The following is a 12,599-nucleotide window of genomic DNA, read 5'->3' as shown; positions in this document are numbered from 1 at the left end:
TCCTACGCAATCCATGGTGGAGGGTACATAAGATTCGGCCTGGCCGAACTTACGGCCGTATATACTTGTTTCTTCTAGGAGAGGATGTAATTTCGTGAACTGCAGTTAAAAAGTACAACATTTTCCTGGTTTAAACAACGCTTTGTGGAAATCTCAAACTGTGGGGTACAATTTAGTTAAATTTTCGTGCGAGGTCAAGGCCGTCTTCAGGGCGGGATGAGGGGGATCAAACCCCCCCCCAAAAAAAAAATATCTTTATATAAATAAATATATATTTTTAGCTGCATAGAAAAATCTTATCGAAGATGTTGAAGAAAAGCTGGAGGTTTTATTTTGAAAAACGCTTACCTATAACACTTGCACAAATCATAGAATACTAGTTGAAAAGTCCGTCAAACGACGGCCGAAAAAACAAATTGTTTTTGTTCTCGCACCACAAATTTCATTTTTGGAAAATGTCTTTCTGCTTTTTATTTGTGTTTGTTTTTCTTTTTGTGAACATGACTCGCTTTGTTTAGCCATAGCAACAACAACGAAATAGCCAAACACACATGTGTAAATGAAATGGCGCAAAACCTGCGAAAAGAACCTGCCTAATTCAGCGATGGCAGCACTTGGAGAGTGCAATAAAGAGATATTTCCAAACGTGCATATTCTTTTAAAAATTTTGGTCAATTTGCCAGTTACTCAGGGATGGAAAATACAATTTTTAAGAAAGTACAAAAAAGGTATTTTTTGAGCGGAAAGGTACTTTTTACAAAAATTTCGCTGGAAAATTATTGTCAAGAGACTAAATTTTCTATATAAATAAAATTTTGCAAAAATTTTCTATAGAAATAACATTTTTACAAAATTTTCAATTGAAATAAAATTTTGACAACATTTTCTACCGAAATAAAAAATCGATAATATAGAATCGCATTCTTTTTTCGACTAAAACATTCTTGAAGATCAATAAAATCCTGTTTTTGACCATGTCTTTTACAAAATCGAGATTTTCTTCCCACATGAACATGTCTGTTTTGCCATATTTGTAAAAGACTATTAGCAAATAAGGTTGATAAAGACTTTCTCAAAATATTAAAATATGTTGTCAAAGATATTGTACCATAAATCTGATATCGACTCAAAAATGTATACAAAAAAGGTACTAAATCATTCGCGGGGGTACTACGGTACTGACCGGGGTGAAAAAGTATTGAAAAAAGTACTATAGTACTGCATTTTCCATCCCTGCAGTTACTACGTACTCATCCGAACTATCATTTTCAACAATGAAGAGATTAAAGACGTATCTTAGAAATTCGACTAGCGAGAGTAGACTCAATGGATTGGCATTAATGTCGGTTCATCGCCGAATAAATGTGCCGACTGAAGAAGTCATTGATTTATTTGCTGCCCAAAAAGCCCGTCGGCTCAATTTAATATTGTAAAAATATTGTATACATACCTATGCATAAATAAAATTTTCTACACATGAGATTATATGAATATTTTTTTTTAAGTTGGATCAATCATATACTATGTTTGGTGTAATTTTCAAATTATAACCTGATCGGATGAAATTAGCTCACCAAAGAATCTCTTGAAATCTGGGGGTCGGGTTATATGGGGGCACTAGATGCAAGAAAATAACGAATACATTTTTAAATTTTACCTTTCGCCAGCACAGAAATCGAACCGCGATCCATACAGTTTGTAAGCCAATACACTATTAGCCATTAACGCACCAGCAACGCAAAAAATTATATTTATAAAGCTTAGTTTTGCGCGCCCACTAACCAGTGTAAAGAAACTATAATTAACAGAAACATACATTTAGTTGCTCACCGAGTAGCAATGGTTAGCATGCCCGCCTTGCATACAAAGCGTCGTGGGTTCAATTCCTGCTTCGACTGAACACCAAAAAGTTTTCTTTTTCACATGTATATTTTCATAATGTAATGTTCGGAGTTTCCGAAAAGATTTTCGGCACTACATACAGTTATATAAAATTTTTACTATTAAACTTCAAAATGTGTCTTAGAAAAAGAACAATGCTTGATATAAAGAAAATTGACAGTGTTTTTGGATTAAAAATTAGTTTTTTTTGCCAAAATAAAAATTTTGTAACATAAAAATTTATTTGGTGATAAACGTTTGAAATTTTTAAAGAAATATAAAAAAATGTTACAAAAGAAAAACGTTTCCTGTACACGTTTTTCAAAAAAGTTTAGCAGTTTACGCTCTCTCTGTTATTTATGAGTGCTTCGAAGATTCTAAAAGTGCACCCAGAGAAGGAATGCTATCGCCTCAAAAATGTTTCAAGAGCAAAATATCCTTTTAGGATGAGAATATGTCTAATCCAAAACATAAAATCTTTGCCGACATCAAATGCATAATTTACGAGAAAATAACATGTTTCCTGTGTCACTTTAATTACATTTGTAACGGTTGATTTGGCAACATTTAGCGATTTTGCCAGCTTTGCGTGCGAGTAGCTCGGATTTTCGCGATGCGCGAGCAAAATTTTGATACGCTACTCTTCTTGCTTGGACGGCATTTTGACAACTGAAGAGTGAATTCCAAAATCAAAATAGGAGAAACATTCTACATACACACAACTTCAAAATGAGGGGTGTTCAGGTTTTTTAAATGCAAAATTGAAAGAAATACGTCAAGTTTATATTTACCAAATTTTGATCGTATCACCCTTTAATATATCGCAAAATGAGAATGAATGGGGTCTATAACTTAATTTTAATGTTATTGATCGTAGATTTAAAGCTACATAAAAATGTCTTTATTTTAAAGAAGCCGTATCTTTAGCTCGGGATCAAAATCTTTGGATCCAAGTAAACTCTTGTTTTTTGAGTGTACGACGATAGCTTTTAAGGTTCCTTCATTCAGATTTTAAAGATTTCTCAATTGTTTGAGGCCACAAACGATATAAGCATTTAGTTATTTACAAAAATATTTAAAATACAATAAATCGCTCAATGAATACATAAAAGTCGTTTACATAAAACCTAATTTTATTATTTTCTATTAGATTTTCTGGATAAATATCATGAAATTAAATAAATCAAATAAATTTGTGCCATAAAGCAAATTGCTACCAATTCTGAACTTCAAACACATATGAATAAATGAACGTATACGTTAACCTATTAAACTCTCAACGCATAAAAGTAAATTGACAAATAAACAACGGCAGCAGGACTTTATTGAAACACCCATTTCAATAATTTCACTTTAAATGTCAATTCATCACAAAATTATTGCTACTCGAAACAATCGTATAACACAACAGACATAAATAATAATAAATTGCTTTTCACCACATGTAAAATAATTTGATTCATTCGCATAGATACAAAAGCTGTGCAATAAACACTCACTACTGGGTGAGGTAGGTCAGATTTTTGGACAGACAGAAAGTTAAACATATCTGTGCATATTCCAATTGAGACAGAAAATGTTGTGTCGTCTACTATGAGGGGAAGTTATGAACTTAATCTTTTCTGGCTCCACAGGAATAAATGGGTATGTATGTAAAAATTAATGAATGTCAATATAAATATACATATTTACATTAAATGTTAATCATATGAAATATATTACTCTTCCTTATAGCGTTCTATTCGCATAAAAATGGAAAGCTCATGGACAAAAGCAAACCATTAATCGTATATGTTGATAATGACAGATATATTTATATAAAATATAAAACTGTGAATTCGTGTATATTTACTTACGGTCTACGATTACTCATTCTTAAATAGGCTGTTCTATGTAATTTCAAATTTTTCTTCGATACGAACTTTAATATTTTTATACCCTAAACCACATAGTGGTCAGGGTATAATAAGTTTGATCGGCCAAAAAATGTGCCTACCAGAAATATTGATATATACCGATCGACTCAGAATCACCTCCTGAGTCGATCTAGCGCTTGGTGTCCGTCCGTCCGCCTGTCCATGTATTTGTTGTTCACAGGATTCCGGTCGCAATTATTAACCGATTTTGATGAAATTTGGTACAGGGAGTTGGGTACAAGGACGAACGCTATTGAATTTGGAAGAAATCGGATCAAATTTCGATATAGCTCCCATATATATGTATCGCCCGATTTCGACAAATGGGGTCACGTTGCGCGTTTTTTCAAACGGATCGTCACCAAATTTGGCAAAAGGTAATCTTTTCCATCGCCCTTCAAGTCTGCAAAATTTCATCCAAATCGGTTCAGATTTAGATATAGCTCTCATATATATGTATCGCCCGATTTTCCGAAATTTGGCCACAAAACCTTTATTTATCAACCGATCTTACTCAAAATTGGCTGAATATAATCTTCTATAGCTCTTACTATATGTGCAAAAAATCATCGAAATCGGTTCAGATTTAGCTATAGCTCCCATATATATGTACCGCCCGATTTTTCTAAATTTGGCCATAAAACCCTTATTTATCAACCGATCTTACCCAAATTTGGCTAAATGTAGTCTTCTATAGCACTAACTATATGTGCCAAAAATCAACGAAATCGGTTCAGATTTAGATATAGCTCCCATATATATGTATAGCCCGATTATCCCAAATATGGCCATAGAACCCTTATTTATTAACCGATCTTAATAAAAGTTGGCTAGATCCAGTCCTCTATAGTACTAACTATATGTGCAAAATTTAATCGAAATCGATTCAGATATATGTATTACCCGATTTTGAAAAATTCGCCCCTAATAACCTTATGTTTGACCATACAGGCCTCATTTCTTAACTGATCTTACTCAAATCTTGCACAAGGTAACCTTTTGTGGTATTAATCAAACCCGCAAAATATTATGCAAATTGGTTCAGATTTAGATATAGCTTCCATATATATGCATCGCTCGATTTTCCCAAATTTGGCCATAGTACTCTTATTTATTAACCAATGTTACTCAAATTTCAAATTTTGATGTACTAGCCGATCGTACTTATACGTACTTGTAGCTCTTACATAAGAATATTGCTCGATTTTTACAAATTTGTATTTATTACCCACACGAATTTAACGATTTTCTCTTTTTTAATAATGGGCTCAATATTAGTGGCATACAAACTCTGTAGGCGCAATATCAACACAGCCAGTGTTGTTAGAAGTAGGAGAAATTCCCTATATGTAGGGTTTTTCTAATATTTAGCGTAGGGCCACAATGTAGGACATTTTCACTCAACACAATTTGTAATAATTTTTACATTTTGGTGGCGCTAGAGGAGGAAATTAGAAGCCGGCAAGGCTTGATCTTTAACAATGTCTGGTAAACTTTACTCCTGTAGAAAATTTTGTCAACATTTTATTTCTATAGAACATTTTGTCAAAATTGTATTTCTATAGAAATTTATTTCAAAATATTTCTATAAAAAATTTTCTCAAAATTTTATTTCTGTGGAATTTTTTCTCAAAATTTTGTTTCTATAGAATTTATAGTCAAAATTTTATTTCTGTAGAAAAATTTCTCACAAAAATTTGTTTATAGAAACTTTTTCCAAAATTTTTATAGAGATTTAACAAAAAAGATTACTAATTTGGGTAGAATTCTACCAACTGTGGCAACCGTGGTGGTAATACAAATTTATATTCTAAGTTATATATTCATATTCATGTTTTAAGATAATCAAGTACTTAGAACCATTTTTGTTTTGTAAAATTTTTTAAATTTAACGAAAAATATAGAAGGGAAAATTGTTTGGGAATGTGTGGGAAAGTAGGGAACTTTTTTTGTCCTTGTAGGGTAAACCGAACATTTTCCCTGGCAACATTGACTATGAGCTATAGTCAGATTGACACAAAGCTCCCATAGACATGTACCCCTTAATTTTCTTAAATATGCAACTGCGGTTTATCTCCCAGACCTATATGTTACCCCACAAATGCTTATGATTACTAATTCTGTAATGGTGGTTTAGGGTATGATATAGTCGGCCCCGCCCGACTTTCTACTTTACTTACTTGTTTAATAATGGGCTCAATATTAGTGGCATACAAACTCCGTAGGCGCAATATCAACACAGCCAATGTTGTTAGAAGTAGGGGAAATTCCCTATATGTAGGGTTTTTCTAATATTTAGCGTAGGGCCACAATGTAGGACATTTTCACTCAACACAATTTGTAAAAATTTTTACATTTTGATGGCTCTAGGGGAGGAAATTAGAAGCCGGCAAGGCTTGATCTTTAACAATGTGTGGTAAACTTTATTCCTGTAGAGAATTTTGTAAACATTTTATTTCTATAGAACATTTTGTCAAAATTGTACTTCTATAGAAATTTTTTCAAAATATTATTTCTATAAAATATTTTCTAAAAAATGTATTTATGTGGATTTTTTTCTCACAACTTTTATACCCTAAACCACATAGTGGTGAGGGTATAATTTTTCTATTGAATTTATTGTCAAAATTTTATTTCTGTAGAAAAATTTCTCACAAAAATTTGTTTATAGAAACTTTTTCCAAAATTTTTATAGAGATTTAACAAAAAAGATTACTAATTTGGGTAGAATTCTACCAACTGTGGCAACCGTGGTGGTAATACAAATTTATATTCTAAGTTATATATTCATATTCATGTTTTAAGATAAGAAAGTACTTAGAACCATTTTTGTTTTGTAAATTTTTTTAAATTTAACGAAAAATATAGTAGGGAAAATTGTTTGGGAATGTATGGGAAAGTCGGGAACTTTTTTTCTCCTTGTAGGGTAAACCGAACATTTTCCCTGGCAACATTGACTATGAGCAATAGTCAGATTGACACAAAGCACCCATAGACATGTACCCCTTAATTTTCTTAAATATGCAACTGCGGTTTATCTCCCAGACCTATATGTTACCCCACAAATGCTTATGATTACTAATTCTGTAATGGTGGTTTAGGGTATGATATAGTCGGCCCCGCCCGACTTTCTACTTTACTTACTTGTTTTTTTATTATTTTTTTCTCCAAATTTTCTTCAGCTTAATGAAATCTTACTTTTCTTAAGTATGTCTCAAGCATTTAATGAACTAAATATGTATGGTATACAGTTCAATGGCCGTACACATAAGTTTATTATGAACTAAAGAAAAAGAAAATTTTCGTACGATTCCCAAATATAGTAAGGGTGAACTACTGTGTGGTTAAATTGGTTATGATTTGCCACCAATGATTTTCTTCTTTACTTTTAGTTCATTTTTTATATCCACCACTACAGAATGGTGACGGGGGTATAATAAGTTTGTCATTCCGTTTGTAACATATCGAAATATCGATTTCCGACTTTATAAAGTAGATATATTCTTCATCAGGGAGAAATTCTAAGACGATATGACAATGTCCGTTTGTCTAGCTGTTGTAGTCACGATACAGTCTTCAATAATGAAGCAATTGTGCTGAAATTTTTCTTTTTTCTGCAGGCAAGTCAAATTCGAAGATGGGCTATATCGGTCCAGGTTTTGATATAGTGCCCATATACACCGACCTCCCGATTTGGGGTCTTGGGCTTATAGAAATATAGAGGTATTGTAGTCCCATAAAGAAGTGTGAAAAAAATGGTGAGTATTGGTCCATGTTTTGGTATAGCCCCCATATAGACCGATCTTCCGATTTTATTTCTTGGGCTTCTGGAATCCGTAGGTTTTATCCAATTTGCCTGAAATTAGAAATCTAAAAGTATTTTAGAATCATTAAGAGGTGTGTCAAAAATGGTGAGTGTCGGTCTATGTTTTGGTATAGCCCCCGTAGTTTTTATCCAATTCAACTGATATTAGAAATATATAGGTATTTTGAGACCACAAAGAGGTGTGCTAAAAATGGTGAGTATCGGACAATGTGTTGGTATGGCCCCCATATACACCGATCTTCCGATTTTACTCCTTGGGCTTAGAAATCGTAATTTTTATCCAATTTGCCGGAAATTGGAAATCTAGAGGTATTTTAGGACCATAAAAACATATGCCGAAAATAGTATCGGTCCATGTTTTGATATAGCCCCCATATAGACCGATCTCCAGATTTTACTTCTTAGGCATATAGAAACCGTAGTTTTTATCCAATTTGCCTGAAATTGAAAATGTAGAAGTATTATAGGACCATAAAGAGGTGTGCCAAAAGCAGTGAGTCCATGTTTTAGTACAACCCCCATAACACCGATCTCCCGATTTAACTCCTTGGGTTTCTAGAAACTGTTGTTTTTATCCGAATTGCCTAAAATTGTAAATATACTGGTATTTTAGACTCACAAAAACGTGTATCGGATTTAGTTTTTGTCGGTCCATTTGGTGAGGCCTCCATATAGACCATTTTCACTTCTTGAGGGTACAAAAGGTGCACTGATCATGAAAATTGCTTGAAACTAACTGTAAAATTTCCAGATTTTACTTCTTGTAATCATTTATATAATGGGGTGAAATCTACAGATTTTAGATTTCAAATCTATGCGTTATTTCATCATTTTCTTGCACACTTAAAAGAGATGTTAATGATTCCTCCAAAATTCAAACAATAAATCCAGAGTCTGATATAATCTTCATATTCTCTGCTTGGGAGAATATCTGTCATCAAGCCCCCATGAAATTTCAAACTATAATATTTGATTCATGATTTTGGGTATTTAAAATTCGGCCCGTCCGAACTTATCTGCTGTATATACTTGTTCTTCTATGAGAAGGATTTCGTGAATTGCAAATGAAAAGTACAACAGGGCATTTCATTTTCCTGGTTTTAACAACGCTTTGTGAAAATCTCAAAATGTGGAGTTCATTTTAGTTAAATTTTCATGCGAGGTAGTTCATTCTTCATATAAAACAGTTTACTTTTTTTCGGTGTAGATTTTTCCAAAGGAATTGATTTTTCCAAATTAAGTTTTGATGTTAATGTTATTACAAAACTAACTTATAATAAAAAATTACAAGCTAATAATAAATGCTTTGATAAGTAAGATCTTAAAACAAATGGAACAAAAAGGATTAACGTATTTAAATTAACTCAATTAACTTAGTTGATTTGTCATTTATAAAATCTGTTTACATTGTCATTTGTCATGAAATATAATTCAGAAGTCGGTTTAACATTTCAAAAAAATAGACATTCTTATATTATTAAATGCTGGACATTGGTCCAATAAGTGGTAAAGTGAAGATTCAACATCATTGCAAAATCTACATATAGCTGAAACAGTCCTGTCAAATAAAATACTATGTGTTATGTTAGTGTGTCCTAGGCGAAGTCGAATCCACTTACTTAAATGTAATTTCCTTAAATCGTTAAACACTTCACGGTTCAAATAATTATGGATTGTATAGCAACTCGTATTAATAAGATATGTTATATTAAATCTTAATATGATCAACATCCATTATCATGAAGCTACGTTAGGCAATAAGGGATTGTGCCCAGCAAAAAAAAAAGTTTCCAAAAAATTTGTTTGGATCCCCAATGTGATCTGGAAGTAGTGCAAACTTGGATCATCTCCAATGAATTTTACATGGGCTTATCGTAGGATGGAAGTACTGCCTTTTTGGATCCATTGCAATGCTGTAGAAGACGTGTCTTGGAAGTTCATGTGGGTGAACAAATTTAAAGAACTTAAAATATTTTTTCACTTTTTTGTTACACTTTTATTTTCTAATTATGTAATGTTTACAATTGAAAAACTTCTTCGTTTCCACCGAGGGTAGATCCTGCATCTGTTGGCACATTAACATAACGCCTTAGCACACTCAGCCACAAACGCCATTGAATACGATGCGTCAAACTGTCTATTCAAATGTTTGTGATATGAACCTAATATGACACCACGGCGAAACATTCTAAGTACTTCCGGAGATGTTTTTTTTTATTGTGAATGAAAAAAATAAAGATAGTTTTATTAAATATTTTTCAAAAAAAAAAATATAAATCGTTTTAATTTTTTTTTTTTTCGGCACATATTTTTGTATAAATATATTTTTTCCATTAAAAATCAACAAAAAATTAAAAATGATCATAATTTGCAAAACCTTCTCAACAACAGAACTTTCAGAAAGTGAAAAAGTCAATGGGCACAGGTTAAAATTCCAGCGGGGATAAAATTTTTCTATTTAATTTTTATTCTTTTTATTGATTTTCTTTTCTTTTTTGCGAATGTTAACAGTCCAAACTTAAATTTTCACTAAAAATGGCCTAATTCCGTACTCAAAGGGATTGCATCGGAAGTGGAAAAAACAATAGGAGATCCCGCGATACGCTTTAAAAGAAATGTTAGTGGACTTGTCGAAAAGACTGCAGTGGAAGTGGAAAAATCGATAGGTGTTTCCGGTATGAGCTTTAAAATAAACGTTTGTGGAAAACTTCAATTTTTTTGCTGGGTCGTTAGTTGGTCAAATCAGGTGATATATATACTCCTTAAAAATATCAATTCTATAAAATATACGGTTCGATATATTTAAATCTGAACCGATTTAAACTAAAATTTTTTATAGGTGAGATATTTGGTTGCTACAACTATTTGATTATTATGAGAATAGATAATCTATTGGCATGTTCGCCAAATGGTAGTGAAGATTGCAAAATAATTTTGAATATAGCAATAAGGTTGACACAACTGATAAATAATTCTTAAAGTAGAATTTTCATAACTACAATCGATGTGCAACCAATCTCTTCTCTGTGTGTACGATCTAGCCAACTTTGAGTAAGATCGGTTAATAAGTAAGGCTTAAATAGGCAAATTTGGAAATAAAATGTTGGCAAACTTTGCTATAGAAATAAAATATTGACAACATTTTCTATAGAAATAAAATTTTTGTAGAAATAAACTTTTTACAAAATTTTCTAAAGAAATAAATTTGTGACAAAATTTTCTAAAGAAATAAAATTTTGACAAAACTGTCTATAGAAATAAAATGTTGACAAAATTTCCTATAGAAATACAATTTTGACAAAACTGAAATAAGATTATGACAAAAGTTCCTATGGAAATAAAATTTTGAAAAAATTTTCTATAAATTTAAAAAATTTTCTATAGAAAAAAATTTTCTACAGAAAAAAAATTAAAAAACTGTTTTACAGAAATAAAATTCTGCATAAAATAAAAAAAATTGACAAAATTTTCTAGGGAAATAAAAATTTACCTAATTGTGGATAGAAATACAATTTTGCAAAATAAGATTTATTTTGAAGTTTTTGGAAATTTTGGTAGATTATTTTTGGGTCGAATGACAACCGTGCTTTGGAGGCGATTGTGAGTCGATCGGTATATATTTCATGTTTTTGCAGATCAAAGTTATTATGGTCCATAACGGTCCACTTTTACGTATAGCCCCTATATAAAAAGATCCCCAGGTTTGGCTTGCGGAGGCTCAAAGAGAAACAAATTTCATCCGTTTTTTGGTATATGGTCTCTAACAACCATGCAAAAATTGGTTCACATCGGTTCATAATTATATATAGCCCCCATATAAACCGATCACTAGATTTGGCTTGCGGAGCCACTAATAGAAGCAAATTTCATCCGATCCGATTGAAATTTGGAACATGGTGTTAGTATATGGCCGCTAACAACCATACCAAAATTGGTCCATATCGGTCTATAGTTATATATAGCCGATCCCCAATAAAACAAAAATTGGTCCATATCGGTTCATAATCATGGTTGCCACTCGAGCCAAAAATAATATACCAAAGTTTTATTTCTAAGGAAAATTTTGTCAACATTTTATTTCTGTAGAAAATTTTGTCAAAATATTGTTTCTATAGAAAATTTTGTCAAAATTTCAAAATTTTATTTTTATAGAAAATTTTATTAAAATTTAATTTCTATAGAAAATTTTGTCAAACTGTATATACGTATTTAATCGGTCTTTTTTTATTTAATATATACAACGTATGGATTTACTTACAATTTAGAAGACGGTGTTAGGAGGTTTTAAGCTACCTTGCCATCGGTAAGTGTTACCGCAACTCAAGTAATTCGATTGTGGATGGCAGTGTTTGGAAGAAGTTTCTACGCAATCCATGGTGGAGGGTACATAAGCTTCGGCCTAGCCGAACTTACGGCCGTATATACTTGTTGATATTAACATTTTTGTGATTGAAGACATTTCAATTAAAAAAATTAATTGGATCAATTAATTTCGTATTTGAATCAGAAAAAAAGTTTTTGTGTGTGTGCTCGTTTCAATTTCTTTGCGTTATTCCAAAAAGTTTTAATTTCAAATCCATGTCAATCGTTTACAATACAAAGAGAACAATGGATTTTGAATTAATGGGCTTTTCATTCATGTACAAAATCAAAACTAGTGTTTTTTATTTCTGTTAAGCCGATGGTAGATTGGGAAGCGTCCCAATTAGTTTGGCCAAAATAAAGACCGAATGGTTAACATGAATGCACTACCAAATGATGTTTTTTTTTTTTTTTTTTTTTTATCAGTTGACTATTTTCACTTTGCACCAACAATTTCCGCTCCACTATGGAATTTAAAAAAAGAGGATTCCAATGATATTCAGTGTTAATGAAACGACATCAATTCTCTTGGCATATCACATCCGATAGACTTTCGTAGATAATCGTGTATTAAACAAAAACAAAAAACGCATCCAGTATTTGCATTTTCTTTA

General features: G+C 31.8%; 1 long non-coding RNA gene across 1 annotated transcript; it reads left to right on the top strand.

The window, feature by feature from the left end:
* The first annotated feature begins 3,264 nt into the window (after positions 1-3,264).
* Positions 3,265-3,732, top strand: LOC142223124 (uncharacterized). The gene is made up of 2 exons (XR_012718584.1): positions 3,265-3,525; positions 3,616-3,732. It is a non-coding gene; the product is annotated as an uncharacterized LOC142223124 (long non-coding RNA).
* The last annotated feature ends 8,867 nt before the right edge of the window (positions 3,733-12,599 follow it).

Source organism: Haematobia irritans, chromosome 2 (genome assembly GCF_050003625.1).
Source record: "Haematobia irritans isolate KBUSLIRL chromosome 2, ASM5000362v1, whole genome shotgun sequence".
Lineage (NCBI taxonomy): Eukaryota > Metazoa > Arthropoda > Insecta > Diptera > Muscidae > Haematobia > Haematobia irritans.
This window is presented reverse-complemented; position numbering and strand designations above follow the sequence as displayed.